General features: G+C 46.0%; 1 long non-coding RNA gene across 1 annotated transcript in view; it reads left to right on the plus strand.

Annotated features, from left to right (window-relative positions):
• The first annotated feature begins 16,717 nt into the window (after positions 1-16,717).
• The window catches only part of LOC128779392 (uncharacterized), a 43,211-nt gene continuing 35,361 nt past the window's right edge, over positions 16,718-24,567 (plus strand). Inside the window, exon 1 of the long non-coding RNA XR_008425316.2 lies at positions 16,718-16,798. This is a non-coding gene — a long non-coding RNA (uncharacterized lncRNA). The remainder of the gene's footprint in view (positions 16,799-24,567) is intronic.

Genomic DNA, 24,567 nt, shown 5'->3' on the forward strand with positions numbered 1-24,567 from the left:
CGACAGCTTATTTAAGCGGGCTCCAGAGAAAGGCCACCACTGGGAGTTAAGCTCTTCCCACAGCTGACCTTCCACTGTGTGCATGGCTCTCAGGCCTTGAAAGACTTAATTTGGTAACCAAGCCAGCCAGAATCTCACAAAATAGCCATAGATATTTGCCTTAGTTCCCTCCCCCCACACCACCGCCCCTACCCGCCCAGAACAATTCTAGGGGGTTGGAAGAGCATGCTTTGTTATTATTTTTGTTTCTGTTTGTGAATGAGAAAACATGCTTGGTGATATTGAGCAACTTGCTGAAAGATACACAGCAAGAGGTGTGAAGTCAAGATGTGAACTTGAATCTGTCTGACTCCAGATCCATCTATCAGTGACTGAGAGACAATGAAGAGAAATAAGAGTCTTCACGTAAATGACAAACTACATGTTCATGTTTAATTGCACTCGATTCTTTGGCCAGCAGACATCGGTCACCACGCCAGTACTGTATCTTCCTTTCGTATTGGGCAAGGGACTTTCATACGTGCTGTTCGGCTGCAGTGATTCCGCTGAGGCAATGTAAGCCTTTAACGAGACCGAAGATTACTTTAAGATGTAGGAAGAAAGCTATTTCCTTTTGAATTTTGTATCTTCTGGTGTCTGAACAAAAGGTGGCTTCTCCACCCCACCTTCAAGGCATCTGAAGCCTAGGAGGGAGTAAACACGGGCGCTCACCTGTTTGCCGATTTAGCCAATACCACTGCCCAAGGCCACCTGGTGCAAAACATGCAACTTCTCCGAGGCTTGGCTCTGCCACCTAAAGGATGGGGTGATGTCCTTACTTGGAGAATAAATCAAATAACATGTGACGTGCCCGGCAGAGAGGAGTAGCACCCTCGAGTGCTCTATAGAATTAGCTGTGAATATTGGAAAGGTGGCAGAAAGAAGACAAGTGCCCCATATCACACCCTCATTCTGTAACCAGGTTTACAACCGGCGTAAGAACTGGCTCCAGCTTTGATGTGAAAGAACTTACTGATGGAGGAGTAAGTCCTGGTTGACAGACGCAAGGCCTTTGGGGATTGAGAGCCTTTTTCCTTCTCTTCCTAAGGCCAAGTGAAGGCCGTGGCAGCCCCTGGTTGGGGCTCCCACTGGTAAAGATGCTCTCCGTAGCACGTTGCTCATAGCATCGGTGAGAGAGAGCTCAGCAATGCTCAGGCTTCCTGAAGGCGCCAGAGGCTCAGCGTGGATAAGGTGGTGGGTGGCTGTGTAAGCCCTTTGAGTGGATTAGGTGTGACATCAGAGCCGTGTGTGTGTCACTTTAATCACTGTTTTTATTATAACAACTCTAATGGAAAATTTAAAGACTAAAATACATCGCTTCTAATGCCACAGCTCTGTGAAACTGATCTCATTCGACAAGCTGCTTTTCTGCCCTGGGCTGTTCGTGTAAGTGCAGACAACACGTACACACCTGCATATGTACACTTGTACGTTTTCACTTTCCACTGACCTAGAGAGTATATTTTAAAGATTAGCATTAGGACATAGACCTCTATCTATGACGCACACTCTTCCTGTCATTTTAATAAGCACAAGCTCTTCTGTCAAGATTGTGTATCATAGTTGACTTCTTTTCTCATTTGGGGGACATGAGGTCATTTTCAGAATTTTCAGTCATAAACAAAACTGCTGAATATATGCACGCATATAACTTTTTTAGGAACTATAGCCCTAGGCAACTTCTCAGGGCTGAGGCTCTTGGGAAGTCGCCATGTGTAAAAACACTGGCAGTGACTCAAGCATATGTAAATTGGAACCCAGGACTGTCACCTTCTCTGTGTTACCTCACCTCCCTCTCTGCATCTGATGGTGCACAGAAGTCAGGTATCGCTGCCCCCAAAGCCAGCCCACAAAGTGGTGGGACCCAACAATTAGCATTATGAGGTCACGCCTCTGGGGTTGGCTGGGGGTCAGCTGGTCTAGACTGGGCTCAGTTCAGTGACCCAGGCCCAGGTCTGTGGGTTACCTGAGGTTGCTCTGTTCCACTTGTCTCTGATCCTCTTCCTGTTCTCATGGGGATGGTCCATGCGCTAGAAAATGAACCCACACACACAAGGAGTGTCCAGGTCTCTTGTTGCACCATAGCTGCTAACATTTCGTAGTTTTTAGTTTGTAAGACAGCTGTGCTCCTGCCTCTTTCAGGCCCTCGGCATCACCTGTGTTGTTTCTCTCTGACACTCTAGGCCAAGGTTTCTCAACCTGGCACCGCTTGACATTTTGGGCTGGAAAATTCTTTGCTGTGGAGGGTTGTCTTGTCCACTGTAGAATATTTAGCAGGATTTGTAGCCTCTACCTACAGGATGCCAGTAGCACACTCCCCACTCCAGATGTGACAATCAAAATGTCTCTGGACTTTGCCAGTTGTCCCCCGGGGGCCAGAAGCGTCTCCAGTTGCTAACCACTGGTCTAGGCTATCCAGCTGGTAGCAAATCCCTTCTTCACAGCCTTCAGGGAGTGGAGGATTTTCTGTTCCCCGAATCAGGTACCGAGATGTGCTCTTCCAGCCCAGGGTTTACCTCGCTGGGAAGAGGTTTGGTGGGCCAACCTATCCAGTGATTTTGCTCCTACTGTAAATGCCTTGTATTGTAATGACTCTGGCAGAGAACGTAGGAGAAGGACTGTGCGCCTGGAGGGTGAGATTATTACCTGCACATTAGTTGAAGGTAAAGGGAAGCTGGTTGAAAGGGTTCATTTTCTCAGTATGTCTCCTGCGGGGAGCTTCAAAATAGAAGCCTCAGTAAGTGTCACGGAAATGGCGTTCTCCGCGGCGTTTGTGTGGTGTCGGACAACAAAACCAGCTATGAGTACTGACCTCTGTAATTTGCATCTGGAAACTGTACCATTGATGTTAAGGAAAACATTTTATCTGCATATTCTGGAGACCAGTGCTTTCTTAGGACGGATCAATAGTTGTAAAACCAGTGGCTATAAACATAAGGACAGACAAGGATGGTGCCACCAGTTATAACATAGAGGAAAGTGAAAAGGCTGTTGACCCTGAAGTGGACATGAAAACCTTTCTCTTCATGAGCTGCCTTGCATGTCTTCCGTCTCTAATGTATTGACTTAATTTTTTCTTTGCATTTGAAAAATTTCCCCGTGAATCAATTTTCAGTGCAGGGAAATTAGGAAGTCCAAATGAACAAAAAGGAGCATGTCCTAAAATAACCACCACAGGTAACCACTCTCATCCCCCCGTGTGTCCCTTTAGGTAATCCTTTGGTCTGCCTCCCTCTCTAGACCCATATCTGTATTCACTATCTTTGCTGAAATTGGGATCCTATTACATATAAGGTCTTATAAGGTTCACACACGACACACTGCTGTAAACATCTCTCCTCATTAAAAACAGAGCTGTATAATCTTTAAAATGGTGCATAGTATTCTATTGACTGAATGGAATATACTTTAGTTAATACGCGTATTTTGAATTTTATCTTTATAAGCAAGACAATGATGTACATCTGTTTATACACATTCCCATGCAGTTTTCTAATTATTTCCTTAGGATGCTGCAGTCTGATCTCTCTGTGTCTTCCCAGAGTAAGGCCTCTTTACAAGGCATACTTCTTTTAAAATAGGTTCTGAGTTCATGTGATGAAATGCACTTAGTGAGGGTCAAGAAGGAAGTTTGTGAAAGTGGCCCAACGCCCAGGAAATTGGGGAAAACTTCCTTTGCTCAGGATGCCAACAATAATGTACAGGCTATAGCAGGAGATCTCTGACTTCTTTCATCTCCCTCCTCTGAAGCTTTTACGGGCTCACCTGATTAGGTCAGGCCCACCCAGGATCCTCTCCTTTTAATCACTTCATCTGATTCGGGGTCTTAAACACACCTGTAAAAAATCCCTCTTGCCATATAACATAAGCATAGGAGTATATCCCATTATATCTACAGGTCCTGCCCACACTTAAGAGCAGGGACTGACTATATGGGGTGTGCATGCCAGGCAGTGGGGGGTCTTGAGGGTCATTTTAGAATTCTGTCTTCCACATCCATAGTTGTCATCTCCTAAGAAAACCACTCTTAATGTTTTGGTTATGTTCTAGACTTATGTTACCTGTATGTTTAGGTATTTTTGTAAAAAATAGTTGTAATTATAGTACAGTCACCATGGAATCCTTTGTTCCCTTCATAATAATGTGTCAACGCATCACTGCAAATGTTGATGAACACTGTTTGAAAATTGTGGTCAACAGTTGTTAGACTGCATGCTTGTGTCTCCCTTCGCCCCCACTTCATACGTTGAATTCCTAGCCCCCCATGTGATGGCATTTGAGGATGGGGTCTTTGGAGGGTGATTGGGCTTAGATGAGGTCATGGGGGTGGAGCCCCATGAAGAGATTGATGCCCTTAGAAGAAGAAGAAGAAGAAGAGGAGGAAGAAGAGGAAGAGATACTAGAGCTTCCCAATCTCCCACGTGTGAGGACAGAGTGAGAAAGTGCTTATCTCCAAGCCAGGAAGAGGGTCCTCACTAGGAATGGACTCTGCCAGCACTTTTATTTGTTTGTTTGTTTGTTTGCAGACTCTGAAATAAATGCCTATTGTGTAAGCCCCCCAGCCTACAGTATTTCGTTAGAGCAGCCCGAGCTGACTAAGACCATATTATGAGTGGGATATTTCCCCGTTATATTTTCTAATTGACCTGTTGGCATAGCCCAGATGTTAAGTGTCCCACTCGTTCTTTCTTATCAACTCCCCATCATGGGTGTCAGGGAGCAAATGAGTAGTGGATTTCTCTTAATTTTTCTATTGTTTTTATAAAAGAGAGCTGAAGTGGCAGAACAGACAAAGGAAGCCTTCTCGGAGACAGACTTCCTTTCGCTGATGAAATATTTATGATGACACGTTGCCTAGCAATGGTCACCAGATCTGCCAGCACAGGCATGAGGGGAACTGGAGGGGGAGTTTCCCCAGAAGACACAGCGAAGAGAGGAACCGGCCTGGCCTAAGACACACCACCTCCACTTCCTGATGACGTTCCTCCTACTATCAGGCAAAGGAGACGTTTATGGGGGAAATGGTTGTGTTGGCTGGAATAATGTAACAGCCAGGTGCGATGAGAACAGGAGGAAGACTTTAAAGAGATAAAAACAGACAGATTTTCAGGGAGCACTTATCTGTCATGTAGCAAGATGTTTTATTTCCTGTTACTGCCCACTGGCTCGTATCCTGACCACATCATCCTTGTCCCTGTCGCTTGCCCGGTTCTGGCTATCAAATGTCCGGGCTCCCTGAGCCAAACCAGGCCTCCTGGTGGAGGTCTTTGCATTAAGGACCCGTTCTTTTCAGGTGTGTTGGTGACCAGGCATTAGAACCTTCCACAAAGAAAGAAGCTGGAATGGAAGTCCCGTTTAAAAAGGATTGTGCTCGAGTATAATTCTGTTCAGGGTTGGGGGTGGGTGGATGTTCACAGACTAGATGCTTTCTCAGAAGTCATTTTTCTCTCCCCAGGTGTTCACATTGAACCACAGAATGCCGGGCTGGAAGGGACTGTAGAAATCACTGTGGCAGAGCCCCGCTCCCTAGCACACGCGCTCTCTCTCTCTCTGTCCCTTTCTTCCTCCTCCTTTCTATTTTTAACCACCAGTAACATTTTCCCCTTTCCCCACAAACCCCATATTTTGAAACTAGAATCACCAAACCAAAGGGATGTAATTTCAGGAAAGAGCAAAGAAATGTAACACCTTCATTAATGCAGGCAGCCCTAAGACAGGTTACGTGTGCTACTTCTACTTGACATTGTGCGGTATTGAAAGCAGCTCAGGGAGTTCACGGTTCTGTTATGGATGCTAAGGGACAGAGCAACCCAAACTGGAAACTGCTAATCTAGTCTAGCCTCATTTTCCAGATGAGGAAACTTTCCAGAACATTCAAATTCACATAAGTTTCCTAAGAGGACTCAGGAGCACTAAGCAGGAAGCCTGGTCAGCAGCTCTGGAGAGTGATCAGAGACCGTGACGGCAGACCGGAATCATCTGCAGAGCCAAAAGAAAAAAAAAAAATTGACTTCTGGACCCAGAGGCCCTGATTTAGTTGGTCGGGGTGTCCACTGAGGCTGGGGAGGGGTCACACACGCTTCCAAGTGTTGAGAGTAAATGAACGGGGATCTTCCGTGGAGGAGCTCCATCCCCCCCCCCCATCCTGTTCACTTTGTTCACAGAGGAAGAACTTCAATTCAGAAATGGAGAGAGAGAGCAGATGGGCTTCCAAAGGAAGGGAGAGAAGTCACACGGCCTATGAAAGCCACTCTGAAGCCTTGCAGAGAACTTGTGAGTCGTCTGTGGTCAAGTGCAGAAGCTTGCCCATGGCTGCAACAGGAGAAGCAAGGATTTAAACCAGTCGCCAGACATCGGACAAGTTGTAATGCTCTCCAGAGGGCCAGTTACTGCAAAAGGGGTCTTAGGGAGCATGGGTCTTGCTGGATAAGAAGCATGTAACATAGTAGGAAATGGGGAGACTGGGCCAAGCGAGAGACGGCGCCCCCAGAGAGGGTGCTGCGCAAGAATGGAGGCGGGGCTGGGAGGTGTGCTGACTTTTCAAGACAAGCCAGAAATCCAGACTTCCGCGTAAAATGTCCTGACTTTTACATTTTGGCGACACATTCTGGAAACATTCAAATGTTTCAACTCCACTTCTGGGGATGGTATCAGTTGGCAGCACTCAGCCTGAGAAGGGCAGCAGTTGGTAATTCTGACCCACCGTATTGCCAAGATCTCTTCCAGCTCTAACTCTCCAAGGATTCTGAACTGGGGCGGGTCTCTGTAAGGGTTCCACCGCCATGGCAAACCTCGGGGAGCTCAGCTTGGGTCGTGGCTGTTCTTTTGCCATTGAAAAGTTCATTTTGTCTCTGCCTTCCTCTGCCCCAGTTTGCTCGCCCTTGAGCAGGCAGCTTAAGAGCTCAGCCTGAGCCTCAGGGTCTCCACACTGTGAAACAGACGACAGCTGCGAACTGTGAGCAAAGGCTCCGGGTAAGCCTGAGTGGCATGCGTAGCTGTGACAGAGCCTCCTGGGGGTAAGGGAGTGCCCAGAAATCGATGTGGGGTCCTCTCCTCAGAGCTGAGGTCAGACGATGGTTTCAATAGGTTAAACTGCTTGTCACCAAATCTAAGTATAAAACTTGAATCCCACCCTTCCCCCAGCTGGATTAGGCTTCTAAAAATACCTCTAAGGCAGGCACTCCACCTGATGGCCTGACAAGCTAACCGTCCTCAAAGCCACGTTCCTTCCTGCTGCTCAGCCAGGAGTGGTCCGTCCCTGGTCAGAGTTTTCCATTTTCCCCCTGAAATCTGTCACCTTCCCCAAGTCAGCAGAGAGCTGATGTGCATTTTCTTTAATATGAATAAAAGTTCAGCCAGCCAATCTGCAACGCCAGTAACGTCCACCCGAGAACCTTTCTCTGTTGGTGATGTGAGCCTTAGTAGAGAGAGACCGGCCTACGTGGCAGCCTGTGATGAGATCTGTGAGAACATTCTTTTCTAGCTGTTGGGGTCAGCTGGGAGGTGCGCTCCCCAAAGGCTGTGGGGGCTCATTTGTAAACCACTGCTGGGGAAAACTTGAGTAGAAGGATAAAGAAGACCCTTTAAGTTGATATTGTGTAGTATTTAAGGGAAAGAAACCTAATGAAATATTAAAATTGACTTTGGGTGAATTTTAGATGCATTTTGCGTGTTTATGTTTGCCAAACAACCCACAAACAGCTTGTACTACATTAACGCACACTGACCAAGTTTTTAATAGTTGATGTTAAGCAGCATTCTTAGGTTTGTGTGAGAATGTGAGCTGGCATGTTGGTAGAGTTCTAAAATTACCTTAAGTGCTATTTTATTATACACTTAGGATAATATAACTAGTAACTTCAGATGGTAATGGATATTATACACTTTATTTATTTTTATTGTTTTATTGCAACAGAGAAAATTTAATAAGGAAAATTAGTTACCAAAACGCTGGCATGGAAGGAAGAGTAAACCAAGGAAGTTTGCAAGATTAGTCATTGCAAGAAGCGGACACAGGTGGTAGGACTGGAGCAGTGGAAGAGGAAGGTTGACTGCTGTCCGTCACGGGGCCAGAGCTGACGGAGACGCGCATGTCTGTGGGTGTGCAGAGCCGCTCCTCCCCGGTGCCTCGACCACCCCCGAGGTATGTGTCACTGTTTCCAGGGCGCGCCCGACAGCTTCATCACGCACACCAGTCTGCAGGCTACAGAAAATTTCTCCAGATCGCCAGGAACGGCCTGTGAATGGCTGAACACACTCTCTAAAATATTTACCCATTTTCTGGAGTTTCATTTCTGAGAAACTTTCTTAAAGAAGTAATGTTAAATATAGAAAGGATTTAGGCATGGAGATGTTTACCTCAACGTTATTTATAGAATTAGAAACTACTTAAATCCTTAAAGACATTTTCAAAGATGGCTAAGGTAAAAATGCGAAATCACTTAAAAATTTTGCTGAAGTGAAAAGTACTTATGCTTTAATGTTAAAAGCTAAAGACCATTGAATAACAATAAAAATTAAAAAATACTTGGGGAAAAAAAAAAGCTAAAACCCCCCAAAATGAGCCAGCAGAATCGCATATACAGTATAATCACACCTGGAGGTCATGAGTACTCCATCTCACACCTGGCGAATCGGCCTCTGCGGTGGCCGGCCGGGCCTGGTGCGGGGCCGGGTGGGGGCCTAATGCACTTACTCAGGAAAGTGGATTTTTGAGAAGAAACATCAATTTAGTGTTTTGTGGGGTCGGTGGCCTTGCAAGTCTTCCTGCTGGGGCTTCTATCTTCCTAGTCCCTCTCTTTCCTGTCCTGTTTCCATCCCCGAGTGCTTGTGTGCATAAACTAGGTAACACTCTGGGAGGCTGGTGCTCTGTAAAAAGGATTCTGCTTTTACCATTTTCATGGGCATGTTCCATTAAATGATCTGTTCCCACTGGGTGATGGAAGGCCTCAAGGGTGAGTCTAATTTAAATCAGTTTCTGCCCCAGGCTTTCCTGGCGCCAAGCAAAAGCTTCATGCTGGAGTGAGTCTGTCTGCTGCACCGAAGACGGAGGTCTCCTGGCTACACTCCCTTTTCTGCATTGGTTGTAAAAACAGGTCCTGGGCTGGTGAAGTACCAATGGCAGGGGGTCTCTGTTTTTGCTTTGGGGCTGCGGAGGCGTGCTCAGCTGTCTGTCCACACTGCAGAGCTAGGTCGGGTCCTTTGAACACAGGTAGAGTCCGTTTCTCACTTGCCCACCTTCATTGCTGTTTGGATTTGGGGCCAAGGAACTAATTTCCTGCCCTATTGCATGCGGAACCTGAGGGCAGTGTGACCTTTGATGACTGAGTGGAACTCTAAATAAGCCGAATAATCATTAGGGTTTAAATTGAGGATTAAACACTTTCCATGGCTCCCAGTGTTATGCACTCAGAAGCATAGGCTGCTTCCCCGGCTGTTAGCTTCCAGGTGAAAAAGGCGATTGGACTCTCTGGAGACTCAGCTTGGGCTGGCAAACACAGATTCTGTTCCCGGACTTGTAAAATCCTTGCTCCTCTTCTCCTAAGATTCAGCTGCTTCCACAGTGCCCTTGTGCCAGTTAGCTCAAAGCAGGCTTGGCCAATGTTGGAAAACTCAAACCTCTACCTGGGGCACATGCAGGGTTGGCCTCCGGTTAGTTGCATGTTGCTGCTGTTCTGGTTTTAGCTCTGCGGCTGCCCTGCTGTGTGATGCTGGACCACTCATTCTGCCTTCCTGGGCCTTCCAGGATGAGGCAGTTGGACGGAAGGAAAGAGCTAGCTCAAACTTTGAGGACTCTGTTTTAGGCAGAAGCTTCAGGGTTTCCACTTCCTTCCTAGTATTTGGTCTCGTACACCCTTTGAAATCCCTTTTTATTTCTGAAATTTCAGGTCCTGTCTTTTCAAGCTCAGTTTTACAGTTTTTTGATAACCCTTTCCCACAATTTGTGTTTATCATAGAAAGGGAAGTCCCTTTGTCTTGCCAATCCACCACGGTCCTCAAAGCTTTTGTGATTTAAATACAAGATAAGAAAAGTCTTTCTTCCAGTCTATCCATATGAGTCATACTCCCTGTGGTAATTTAAACAGCCTTTTCAGTGTGTGAGACAACAGGTTTTTATTACTGTGTTATTATGTTGTTAAGACAGACCACGTGTAGGTGTTCTTTGCTCTGGTAGAAGCTCAAAGGCAGCTCTGTGTGGGGGCTAGAATCAGGCAGGGCCCAAATCTCAGCCAGGCCCTGGCTCTGTGACGTGAGCTTTTGCATGTAAGCTTCTTGAGAGCAGGCACTTGCTGTCTCGATCCCCACTTAACGTATTTTTCAGACCATAAGACGCACAGGACCATAAGACCTACGTAGGTTTCAGAGGAGGAAAATAGGAAAAAAACCCCGCTCCACTGCTGCCCCACAGCCAGGTAAGCTACATTCGGACTATAAGATGCACCCCCATTTCCTCCCAAATTTGGGGGGAAGTGCGTCTTATAGTCTGAAAATACGGTAATAACTCTGTTCCCAGCGCAAAGGAAGCCACGATAAGTAGTTGCTGAATGGATAAATAAGCAAGTAATTTTAACTTTCTGAATGTTATACCCTTAAAAATAAGAGTAACACTGCCAGTTGTCAGGTGGCTGTGCAGCTTAGAGATGGCGTGTATAAAGCACCGGGCGCGTGGTGAGCGCCACAAACACAGTGTGCGGTTCCAGCGGAGGAAGGGCCGTGGGCTGGTCAGGAGCGGTCAGGGTGGAGCCTGAGAACTCCCTAAGCAGACTTTGCTGTGTCTCCTCGTGGCTGTGTCAGGTCCCAATCATTCGGATAGCCCTGTTCACCTCGCCCGTCTTCTAGTTTATCTGCACCTGTTGCGTAAGGCGGGGGTCAGAGTGTAGTTCTCACGGGCTCTTACCTCCCTCTCCTCCGGGCAGCGCCTCTCATGTCCTGCTGCCCCCATAATTAGCGCTTGTTCTTCTTGTCACCGTTCACACTGTAAGCAGCTCCTGGCTTGCTGACTGCTGTCATCCTCAGCCTGTCCTCAGCACCCTTTGAATGCTGCACAGAGGTCGGTTTGCAATCAGTTCCTGCCCACCCCCTTTTCCTGTGACTGTGCTGTCCCTCCCCCTGGAGGCCATCGATGAAATCGTTTTTATCCTCCGCTGGCTTCCTAAATGGCTGTGTGCTCTGTTGTTGGTCACACAAACACGCACACACACTCACACTCACTCACACTCACACAAAATTTCACATCGGTGTGTGATTTAGACATCTTTGTGAGGAGACATTACTTTGTTTAACCTTTTTAGTCTATGTGATTTTCAGCTTGTCAACACTCTAACTATTCTTTTCATTGATTATTTACGCTGTGTTTATACCTGTGCCAGGTATGGTGGGGACAATCCACACAGTAAAGATTTTCATCTTTCACGTTGAGAAGAGTAGGGTTTGTTTGTTTTTTTTTTTGTCTGGGGGCTTTTGGCAAATCAGAGATGGAGTAATAGGCTTGTGTCAAATGATGTGTATTCACGTGGGACATGGTGTGACTCAGGCTGTGAGCACCTCTCAGATGCGGAGATGAGAGCCGTCTTACAGCTGGGGTCGGCTACAGGGCTTCAGACGGCAGAAGCTGCTTCCACTGGGCCTTGAAGGAGATGCACGATCTCAATAGCGGGCCGGGGGGAGTTACAGGTGGAGCACAGGTGCCTCAGGCTTCGTTCTGCCAGCGCTGCATGGATGGGCTTCTGTTGTGTTGCAGACATCCCCCTGCAAAGCAGGTGGAAAGGTGGGTTAGAGGGTCCAGTGGAGAAGACCCCGCACAGGGCAGATAGCTCAGTGGATAAAATCCAGGGCACATTCAGGAGCGGAACTATTAACTATGAATAGAGGGAACCTTCTGAACTTGGGTTAAGTATATCTAGCAGAAAACAACAACAAAAATTACTCCTCCTACTTGTGAAACATTAAAAGAATTTCCACTTAGAGGAATCAATTTGTATGAACTCTTAAAAACACATATGCCCATGTATGGGTTGAATTGCCTTCTAGTAGTTTATTCTAAAGTAATCACATCCACGAAAGTTGTAATACGTTCACGGTCATTGTAGGAGTCTGTATTCATAAAAACCACTGGGAGTGTTCAGTAATTAGAGGCTGGTTACATGAAGTGCGGCATAATCATGCAGTGGAAGGCTGTGCAAAGACAGACATTACTTTTTGTTGTTTTTCAGGTTTAAATGCTGTTAGCCTGTCCTGTGCCCCCGACAGTAGGTGGGTCACTTTCTCAAAGTCCCATGTAGTCTTCATTGTTCTGCTTGGTTTAGCGTCAGGCATGTGTTTTTAATGCAAGGACCAGTCCTGGAAGACATGAAGATGGCCACTGCAGGGGCTGCAGGAGCACTGAGACCCCCTGCTGGCTGAGCAGGGTGATGCAGGTACATGCATTACGGCACCCAGCGTGGTAACTGCTAGAGTGAATGGTGAAGAACAGGACTCCAGGAGCATAAGGAGAGAGCTTGCTTTTGTCAGAGGTTGTAAGGAAGGCTTCGTGGAGGAAGAGGTACCTGTCCCATGTCTCAATAATGAGTTAGGATTTAACAGGAGGGCATAAGGAAAGGGTATCCAGAGGAGACAGAAGGGGAAGCAACTGGTGTTTGAGAACAGTGAGTGCTACTGTTTGGCAGAATTGCTCTTGTGTGTAAGTACGGATGAATAAGATTTTATTGAATAGTCTGGGACCTTAACCATCACCATTTTTACTAAAAGGAAATTTTTTTTTTAGACAACGCATTTTCAAGTGAAAAATCTTTTCAGCAATCAGGGCTTTAAAAAAACCTTTGAGTCTGTGAGCACAGTTTCAGTCTGCCTGTACGTAATAACAGGCTGGTTTTCTGCACCCCACTTGATGTTAGGTTTCATTGGCTAATGTTTAAAGGTGGTGCGTCCTGATCGCCAATATTGGAGATTTGCTCGCAGAATGAGTGTCTCTCCCTGGGTCATATCTTTGGGGCCAATGGTCCCTTTATCAACAACATGTCATTTTATTTAGGGTTGATTATGTGTCTAACAAGGCGCTCAGCTGGAAACACATCTCATAATTCTCATTGCTGATCACGGCTCCTGATGGGGGCCGGTCCTTTGATCCTCCAGCATACAGACATGAGCGGGGTGGACAGAGGGCAAACACAATGGCCGTCAGTCAGGACTGCTGGGCAGGGGGGGGGGGGGTGGATAGGGGGAATCCTGGCTTCTTCTACAGAGAAGAATGTGACAGCTGTTGGCCACAGGCTAGTCGGGACATAAGAACAGGAACCGCAGAGCATGGAAACAGGCTGGATGGAATACAGGGCCCTTTGGGAAAAGCAGTGTTTGGAACATGGCTTGTTCATGGGAGGGACACATGAGGCACTTCGCTCTCTTCCAGGCAGAAGGGGGCTTGGGAGGCGTGTAGAAGATGCAGGAAAGGAGCAGGGCCGCTCCTTTTCTCCAGCTGGCACCTGACACTACCAGTGGAGGCCAGGAGTGCAGCTGCCTTCTGTAGTCAGTCATCGCAGGCCTGCCCTGCAGGTCTGTGCCCTGGAACTTGTGTCTTTGACCACGCTGCCTGGGATGGGCCAGCCTGAGGGAGTGTGGCAGGGGCTTTTTGGGACCTGATGAGGGGACAGGGGCCCTACTACAGCAGGGCTGGTTAAAACTGTGATGTTCCCTGCTCTCTCCCTGCTCCCTCGCTGAGCCCCAAACAGGCATTCACACGTGGTCACACGGAGCTGGATGTTACCTAGCAGTCGGGTGCAGAAAGCCATGGTCGGTAATGGCAGTGGGATTGGGGCTCCCGGGGAGCCCGCCTGGCCTGTGAGCCCGGGGAAGCATTCTGGTTCACAGGCGTTGTGACCGCTCCCGAAGCTCAGAAGTGCAGTTGTTTCTGTGCTGGGCTCACACCCAAGTGAGAAAAGCAGGGACCCCTCTGTCCACGCTGCCATGCGTGGGAGTCTGGGCATGCCTGAGGGTTCTTTACGTGGAGAAACCAGCCAAAGAGAAAACAGCTGTTTACATTTTATTTTAAAGGAGGAAATCCCCCAGGTTTCAGGCGCCTCTGTGAGAAATCTCCTGTACATAGGGCCTGCAAAGCTCCTTCCGCAGACATCCGTCCCCCTTATCTCTTCCACTTGTTTTCATTCCAAAGCCACGCTGAGCAAGTTTAGCCATTGGAGAGCCCCTCTCTCCACTGCCCTAAGTCCCAGTGACAGCCGGCACTGGGCGCGCTGAGTCTTATTTTGCGACACGAGGCATTGTCCTGTAACGGTGATTGTAGGACAATCACTTTTATCTTCCTTTTTACTCTTAATGTTGTCAGTATTAAAGTAATTTTAGAAGTCATAACTTTAAAAATGGTTCATTTTCGTTATACATTCCGTGTATACTTATTAAACAGAAATTAGGAGGAAAAAGAGCAAAATTTGACAAAGAACCGTGCGGCAAACTCTGCAAACACCTGCATTTTGCCCTGTTTTCCGTCAGGCCCTTCTCGAGCACAGAATATTAATGGCACAGCAGTGGCGAAGTTTTAGATGCGATGTTGTCTCCTTTTTAAGTTAACCTAGAGAGTGTTTGTTGCCATCGTGCTCTCGTTACCACGTGGTCTTCTCTGACATAATTTTACGTGGCTCTACAAGACCCGATGGACTCCACGCTGGGCGTTAAGTTGACAATCTGTCACTTTTCGAACCACCACGAGTCTCCGCCTTATCTCATCAGCGTGGATTCCACTACACTGTATAGGTGTTTTAATAATGATGACGGTGGGTTTCATTGGTTTGGTCCCCCAATTCTGAGGCGTCAGCTTTTCTTCAGGAGATGGGGTGGCTGTGCTTTGAAGTACAAGCCTTCACTGGACATCTGCTGGGTAGCAGTCAGGGTGTGGGGGGGTTAGGGCATCCTTAAATCTGGGTGGAGGATTGCATCGAAGTGCTCGGGCCCTTGGGGACGGCACCCGCCAGGCCTTGCACAAGTGCCCAGTGGGGACAGCTGCCTCTTGGCAAAGGATGGCACCTGGCTCACACAGTGCCCGGTGCTGCTGGCCAAGGACAGTGCTGGGCACTCTTGGTCCTGTACATCCTGTGCCATGGAAAGCTGACCTTCCCACACTCCCCACCTTGAGGCTGGTAAAGCCAGATGCATTTCCAGAATACCTGAAAACCTGTGAGGAACACAGTGGTACGTAAATAACAAAACAAAAATACGAATACTGTGGACACGTCCACCTTGCTGAATCCCTGCGGATGCCCCGCCTTCAACATGTTCGCCCATTTCGCTCCTTTACAATTGTGGCTTCCCCGGTGCTTGTAATCTCCTCCCCTTTTCCATCCAAATCAGCCTGTTCGTCTCTAAAAGCCTCTTTGTGTAACTGAAAAAGGTCAGGAGCTCAGGAGAGCTGCTGCTTCTCGAACTGCAGCCTAGGGGGGAGGAAAAGCTTTGAGAGGAGGCAGGTCTTTGCTGTCAATTAAACCTGGCAAACAGAGGTTCCCAAATTCTCCCATCATCCCAAATTCCTTAAAATAATGTCTCTTGTACATTTTCTTCTACACTGTAACACGTAGGTTATTTATAACATAAAATCATACTGTGCTCATTTATTATCTTGCTTTCCCCTTATCTTGTCACAGTTAATCTTTCGTTGTTGAGTCTGCAGACCAGTGCTGCCAAGGATGTGGACCCCGGGCAAGCAGCATGTTGCTTGGGGGCTTGTTAGCGATGCAGGTCACGGGCCCTGCACAGGCCTGGTGAGTCGGAAGCTCTGGGGGGCAGTGCCTAGTCATCTGTGGTTCACTACACCCTCCGGGGGGTCCTGATGAACCAGTCTGAGCACCTCCTATGTGCCAGTCATGCTCTAAACCCTGCGCCCCTGAGTGTGGCCTCTGGACAGGAGTACCAGTCCTCTCCCCACCCCACCCCCATCTCATTAGGACCCCAGGCCCTCGCCAGGCTGAGGAAATCAGAATCTTCATCTATTAAAAGTGTTAACCGAAAAACAAAAAGGCCAAAGTGAGAGGCAGAAAGTGTTTCAGACCCAAAGAAATAGCTGTTTGGGAAAAACTGACGCAGGCAGAAACCCAAATGGTGTTGGGGGTGGAGGCAAGGGGCTTTATGGGAAAGCAACGGGGAATACTGGCGTAAATAGAAGGAAGACATTTTTATAGGTGCGAATGAGCTAAGTCATCCTTTAGCCGTACTGGTGGTGGTGCTAGTTCTAAAGAATGTCTGCTCATTGGAAGGTCCACGTTTCTGTTTGTATTTGAAAGCATCGTTTGCTCCGTTGCGCTGGCCCAGTCCAAAGATTGTTTTGCCCCATTTAAGCATTTCAACGGTTTTAGGAATAAGACGCTCAAGGCCATTCCTCTGGGATGGCAACTCTGACTTAATTTTGAAGTGGCTCCATTTATGCGATTTTTCAAGAGGGCATAGTGAATCACCTCTGCCTCGTTGAAGCACAGATGCTGATCAGGTAGGTTTGGCGTGAGGCCCGAGAGTGCGCATTTCTAGTGAGTGCTGGGGATGCCATTGGTTTCTGGACCGCACTTTGACTAATACTAGGCATGTAAAAAATATTTTTTAAAAAACATAATGAGCATTAAAAATAGATACAAGGTGTTTGACACAAGCACCTTATACTACGTACTAGTAACAGCTCCCTTTTCCAGGTGAGAAAACGTGAGGCTGAACGAGATGACAGGACTTGCTCAGGACTGCACATCTGGTTCCTGCAGAAGCCGCCAGACAGGTACGTGACTCCACCTGCTCTGTGTTACGTGGCAGTGTGTGGTGACTGCACCCGAAACACTCCCAGAGGCGGGAATAATGAAGCAGCCAGAATCCAGCCTCCTGCTGCCGTCATTTTCGCTTTGCATACTTAGCACTGGTCTCTCCAGCTCTGTATGTTCCTGTATTAATCTTTATATTGATCGCATGTTTAGATTGTAGCAATAGAGGATGTCATTATTGACGTCTACAGATACATCCCTTTATAGCATGTCACACATCCTGTATCGTTCCCGCCAGGGACTAAGATGTTCTAGCTCTGCTTTTTGAGCTTTGCTAATATTTTATCATACAATTACTGTTTTCTTTTTAAATACGTAATCTAAAACTATTAGCTGCCTTATAAGATTTGATTTCGTCTTGAATGTGAAATTTTTCTGGAAGCTTCCATTTCCAGCTTTACACAGTGCTGCTGATTCTTTGTGTTACACCCCTGAAGGGGTAACAGATAGACCTGGTACTGTTAATGTGTCTAGTATCTTTTGATCAGAATTAACCGTTATATTTGTGTCCTAAAAAGAAAGCATTTCATTTTCTAAAGCCATGACAGGGAAGGCGTGTGGTTTTAGCTGATTCTTGTTGTCTCGTTTCGGAGTTAGCTTCCTATGCATGTGCCTGAAGGCTCGTCTTCACTGTGAACCTGGCTTTGCGTGGTGCCCAGAGCAGTGGACCCTGACCCTGTTGTGGATGAGCGTGAGACACAGGCACAGTTGCCAGGCACTCGCGTCGGTGCCGGCTCTGTGCAGCTCTCTCAGAGGACACTCACTGTCCGAAAGGAGTAGGTTTCATTCCGTGCCTGCTCCCGACGCCTCAGTCAGCCACACACGGAGGCCGAAGCTGTTAGCGAGGGAGGGAAAGAGAAAGCCCCACTGCACTTTTAAATTATGTTTCATGTTAAATGATCTCATTACTTCCGAGTAAGATGAAATACAATACAGTTTTAGCATATGTCTTGGCAACCTCTTCCTTTTCCATAGGGTGTGTTTTCCATCATTTGGGAATGATGGGTAAGCGGAGAGGAAGAGAGACCCAACTTGCTTCATGCCATCAAAATCTCCGCCAGTATTTACCGATAAACATGAATAGATTGCCCCGCCACCCCCGAGGCAGGCTGGTGCACTTATGCAGACTGATGGGTGAGGGGTTTCACAATGCGGGCAATTTGAGGATCAAGCTGGAGGGACGCGTTAGAGGATTCTGTCTGGCACGCTCAGCATCAGTAACGTGCGGTTGCCTGGGAGAGAGGCAGGTGCATCCCTTCCTTGGAGCGCACTGCCCAGGGACGGCAGATCCATCCTCTGACAAGCATCACACGGAGTCACACACCATGTGGCTGCACAGATTCCTGTGGTCTGTACTTTACAAATAGGGCCCCTGGGACTCAGGGACACATATCTGGTGGTGATTCTGTAGACGGGAATGTGCATTTCCTGAGAGCTGGTAATGAGCTCTCTCCTAGCGATGTCCTACCTGATTACCATGCCGTTCAGCTCGTAGTGTGCTGAGCAAGCCAGAAGCTTCCCTGCCTTTGTGCTGTAGTTTGGGCACTTCCAGTTATTCACACTGATGCTAACCGAATAAGCAAGCCATACTCGAAAGACCTAGTTAAAGGAAGCTGGAGGACTGTCTTGTTGCTTTGACCTTGCCCCCCACCCCCAGCCTCAACTGGATTCTGAGTCACTAGGGTAGGGACCACGTCTTAAGTCTCGTTGGTTTGTTTTGCACGCCCCCATCTCAAGCAGACGCGCACAGTATATTACCCGTAGGAAGTGCTCAGAAGCAGTTACCTGAATCTTGTTGGAGAGGTTTGGTTATGTCAGCATTTACTCAACAACTCTCAATGGCTCCTCGTGTTCTACTCACTTTGGGCTCTGTCTGTGGTACCTTTCCTAGTCCCTTCAAGTGTACGGTCGGACTGTCTGAGGTTTTTCTTGTTTCTCGAGGTGGGTCTGTAATGCCAGGAATCTCCCTCTGGGATGATTTTGCTGTGCCCCACGGAGGTCTGGGTGGTTTTCCTTTTTCATTTGTTGCAGTGTGTCTTTTCATTTCTTCTTGGATCTCATTGTTAACTGTTCATTGTTTAGCAACATATTATTTAGCCTCGATGTGTTTGTGTTTTTCAGGGTTTTTTTTCTGTGATTGACTTATAGTTTTATATATACCAAGCAAGTCATGAGGGAAGATACTTGGCCAAAATCACAAGAAGTTCTTTATCTGGGCCCTGCTAGCTGCACATGTACCCCAACCCCCGAATGAGTGTAGCTGGGGGGTCGTGTTCTGAACGTCGCAGGTTAGCATTTCTTTATTTAAAATCACATTTGCCTAGCGGTGGTAAACTTTAAACGCCGTCTTGACTGGGCCGCAGAGCAGTCAGATACTTGCTCAAACATCATTCTGGGTGTCTCTGTGAGGGTGTTGCCGGACGAGAGTAACATCTGAATTGGTAGGCTGCGTAAAGGCTCACGCTCCCTACTGAGTGTGGCCCCATTTGGCCCACTGAAGGCCCGGATAAAGAAGGAATAGGCTGACCCTGCCCCATCAGCAAGAACGCCTCCTGCTGACTGCCTTCAGGCTTGAACCTTGTCTTTTCCCACCCTCAGGACTCACTCAGAAACTGTGTCTCTTGCTGGATCCTGAGCCTGCCAGCCTTCAGATGGGAGCAATGCCGCCGTCTCTCTTTGGTCTTTAGCTTGCCCACCCCCCTCCCACCCCCCCGCAGATCTCGGGACTTGTGGGTATCCGTGACTGACTCAGCTCCTTATAGTCAGTCAGTCGGTCTCTCTGTCTCTCTAGAACACTAACACAGATTTTAAAACGGACGGTAAGGAGATTTTGTAGGCTGATGGGAAGGTCCCCAGGCCCTGTACCAGGAACAGCAGCTGCCATAGGAGCTTTGGAGGAGAGCCAGATCCCTCTTATAGGTGAGATCATATGGTATTTATCATATGGTATGAAGTTTGGAAGCCAAAGATTGCAAAGGACATTTAAAACGGACGGAGACAAGATGGCGGCAACATAGGTGGGAGCGGAGTCCACTTCCCCTCAACGCCAGGGAAATACCTAGCTGATCTGAGGAGCAGAGCGAACAGCCAACAGTATTCCAGCATATACGAAGATCAGAGACCAAAGATAGAGGACACTGAAAGATCTGACGGTGAGACAACAAAACCTGGAGTGCTGAAAAGACTAGAGTTAGACCGTGTTAAACACATAAACGTCAGCTCAAGACCAGTGAGCACAGGAGAGTAAGGAGACAGCACCACCGAATCCCATTGGCATTCTACCATAGAAGTTCATATCATAAATCCAGGGAGTCAGAACAAAGCAATTTAAGACGCAGAGGCCAACAAGAAGAGCCTCACAAACAATGGGAAGACAAAGAAACAATTCCCAAATGAAAGGAAAGGAGGAAGCCTCAGAAAGAATACTAACCGAAAAAGAGGCAAGTCAACTATCAGATACTGAGTTCAAAGCAATGGTCATCAGGAAACTCACTGAGCTCTCTGAGCTCAAAGAGAACTACCAGAAACTACAAGGAAACTACAATGAACTCACTGCAAACTATATCAACATGAAAAAGGAAATAGAAAATATCAACAAGAGCCAAGAGGAAATGAAGAATACAATTTCTGAATTGAAGAACACAGTAGAAGGAATTAAAAGCAGACTTGACGAAGCAGAGGATCGGATCAGCGAGCTGGAGGACAAAGTAGAAAAAAACACCCAGAAGGAGCAAGAAAAGGAAAAGAGGCTCAGAAAGAATGAAGAGGCAATAAGGGAAATGCAGGACAACATGAAACGTAACAATATCCGTATAATAGGAATACCAGAAGGAGAAGAAGAAGAGCAAGGGATAGAAAACCTGTTTGAAAAAGTAATGATGGAAAATTTCCCTAATCTGAGAAGAGAAAAAGTCACCCAAATCCAGGAATCACAGAGAGTCCCAAACAAGAGGAACCCAAAGAGACCCACTGCAAGACACATCATAATTAAAATGGCAAATTTCCAAGACAAAGAGAGGATCTTAAAGGCAGCAAGGGAGAAAAAGGAAGTAACATACAAGGGAGCCCCGATAAGGTTAGCAACTGACTTCTCAATGGAAACGCTCCAAGCCAGAAGAGAATGGCAAAAAATATTCCAAGTACTGAGAACCAGAGGCCTGCAACCAAGACTACTTTACCCAGCAAGGCTCTCAATCAAGATAGAAGACCAAATAAAGAGTTTCCCAGACAAAAGAAGTCTAAAAGAATACAGCTCCACCAAACCAGCTCTGCAAGAGATGCTAAAGGGACTGCTTTAAGGAAAGGAAGGAAAAGAGAAAGACAGAGGAACACAGGTAGGAAATAATGGCAATGAATAACTACCTATCGATAATAACCTTAAACGTAAATGGATTAAATGCTCCAATCAAAAGACATAGAACAGCTGAATGGATAAGAAAACATGACCCACACATATGCTGCCTACAAGAAACCCATCTCAGGACAAAAGACTTACACAGACTGAAAGTGAAGGGCTGGAAACAAATCTTCCAAGCAAATGGACAGGAAAAAAAAGCAGGGGTAGCAATACTCATATCTGACAAAATAGACTTCCAAAGAAGGGCCATAAAGAGAGACCCAGAAGGTCACTTCATAATACTCAAAGGAAGAATCCACCAAGAAGACATAAACATTGTAAATATATATGCACCCAACATAGGAGCACCCAAATACATAAAGAAAATCTTGGAGGATTTCAAGAAAGATATTGACAGCAACACAATTATAGTAGGGGATTTTAACACCCCACTATCAAAAATGGACAGGTCTTCCAAACAAAAGATCAACAAAGATATTGTGTCACTTAACAATACCTTAGAGGAAATGGACTTAACTGATATATACAGAGCTTTTCATCCCAAAGAAGCAAAATACACGTTCTTTTCAAGTGTCCATGGAACTTTTTCAAAGATAGACCACATGATAGGACACAAAGCAAGCCTCAACAAATTCAAGAAAATTGAAATCATATCAAGCATCTTCTCTGACCACAAGGGTCTGAAACTAGAAACCAACCCCAAGGGTAAAAACCCAAAACACTCAAAAGCATGGAGACTGAATAGCATGCTATTAAACAATGAATGGGTCAAGAATGAGATTAGGGAAGAAATCAAAAACTTCCTGGAAACAAATGAAAACGAACTCACAACAACCCAAAACCTATGGGACACAGCAAAGGCAGTCCTGAGAGGGAAGTTCATAGCAATACAGGCCTACCTTAAGAAGTTAGAAACAGTTCACACAAACAACCTAACCCTACGCCTACAAGAACTGGAGGAACAACAACAAAGACAGCCCAGAGCAAGCAGAAGGAAGGAAATAACCAAGATCAGAGCAGAACTAAATGACATAGAGACTAAAAGCACAATTGTAAGGATCAATGAATCCAGGAGCTGGTTCTTTGAAAAGATAAACAAAATCGACAAGCCTTTAAGTAGGCTCATCAAGAAAAAAAGAGAGAGGATCCAAATAAACACAATTAGAAATGAAAGTGGAGAGATTACAACTGATACCACAGAAATACAAAGGATCGTAAGAAATTACTATGAAGACCTGTATGCTAAGAAATTTGAAAACCTAGATGAAATGGACACATTTCTAGAAAAATATAACCTTCCAAAACTGAATGAAGAAGAAGCAGAAAACCTGAACAGACCAATATCAGCAAAGGAAATTGAAGCAGTCATCAAGAAACTCCCATCACACAAAAGCCCTGGACCAGATGGTTTCACAGGAGATTTCTACAAAGCATTTAAGGAAGAACTAACCCCTATCCTTCACAGACTATTCGAAAAAATCCAAACTGATGGAAGACTCCCAAACTCTTTTTATGAAGCCAACATCATCCTAATCCCAAAACCAGATAAAGACACAACGAAGAAAGAAAACTTCAGGCCAATATCGCTGATGAACATAGACGCTAAAATTCTCAACAAAATATTAGCAAACCGCATCCAGCAATATATTAAAAAGATCATCCACCATGACCAAGTGGGATTCATCCCAGGAATGCAAGGATGGTACAATATTCGCAAATCAATAAACATAATACATCACATCAACAACAGCAAAGACAAAAATCACATGATCATATCAATAGATGCGGAAAAAGCATTTGATAAGATACAGCACCCATTTCTGATAAAAACACTCAGCAAAGTGGGAATAAAGGGAGCAGTCCTCAACATAATTAAGGCCATATATGAGAGACCTACAGCCAACATCACACTCAATGGACAAAAACTTAGAGCTTTCCCACTAAGATCAGGAACTAGACAAGGATGCCCTCTCTCACCACTCCTATTCAACATAGTATTGGAAGTCCTAGCCACAGCAATCAGACAAGAAAAAGCAATAAAAGGCATCCAAATTGGAAAGGAGGAAATGAAACTGTCACTGTTTGCAGACGACATGATAGTGTACATGGAAAACCCTATAGACTCCACTCAAAAACTACTCGACCTAATAAATGAATTTGGCAAAACAGCTGGATACAGAGTCAATACCCAGAAATCAAAGGCATTCCTGTACACCAGCAACGAAACTGCAGAATCAGAAATCAGGAAAAAAATCCCATTCGATATAGCAACAAGAAAAATAAAGTACCTAGGAATAAACCTAACCAAGGAGGTAAAAGACCTGTACTCAGAAAACTACACAACACTGAAGAAAGAAATTAAGGAAGATACAAACAAATGGAAGCATGTACCATGTTCATGGATTGGAAGAATCAACATTATCAAAATGGCCATACTACCCAAAGCAATTTATAGATTCAATGCAATCCCTATTAGAGTACCCATGACATATTTCACAGATATAGAACAAACATTGCAGAAATTCATATGGAACCATAAACGACCTCGAATAGCTGCAGCAATTTTGAGAAAGAAAAACAAAGCAGGAGGGATCACAATACCTGATATCAAACTGTATTACAAGGCCACTGTAATCAAAACAGCCTGGTACTGGCATAAAAACAGGCACATAGACCAATGGAACAGAATAGAGAGCCCAGAAATAAACTCAAGTCTATACGATCAATTAATATTTGACAAAGGAGGCAGGAGCATAAAATGGAGCAAAAACAGCCTCTTCAACAGATGGTGTTGGGAGATCTGGACAGCTACGTGCAAAAAAATGAAACTCGATCACCAACTTACGCCATACACGAAAATAAACTCAAGATGGATAAAAGACTTAAATGTAAGCCGTAACACCATAAAAGTCCTTGAGGAAAACATTGGCAGGAAAATCTCAGACATTCCACGCAGCAACATCCTCACAGACACATCCCCTAAAGCAAGGGACATAAAGGAAAGAATAAACAAATGGGACCTCATCAGAATTAAAAGCTTCTGCATGGCTAAAGAAAACAGCACCAAATTACAAAGAGTACCAACAGTATGGGAAAACATATTTGCCAACGATACCTCAGACAAGGGCCTGATCTCCAAAATATATAAAGAACTCACTCGACTCCACTCCAGGAAGACAAACAACCCAATTAAAAAATGGGCAAAGGACTTGAACAGACACTTCTCCAAGGAAGACATACAGAGGGCCCAGAGACATATGAAAAGATGCTCAACATCACTAGCCATCAGGGAGATGCAAATTAAAACCACAATGAGGTATCATCTCACACCAGTCAGAGTGGCCAACATAAACAAATCCACAAACAAATGTT

The sequence above is a fragment of the Desmodus rotundus genome, chromosome 10 (assembly GCF_022682495.2).
Source record: "Desmodus rotundus isolate HL8 chromosome 10, HLdesRot8A.1, whole genome shotgun sequence".
NCBI lineage: Eukaryota > Metazoa > Chordata > Mammalia > Chiroptera > Phyllostomidae > Desmodus > Desmodus rotundus.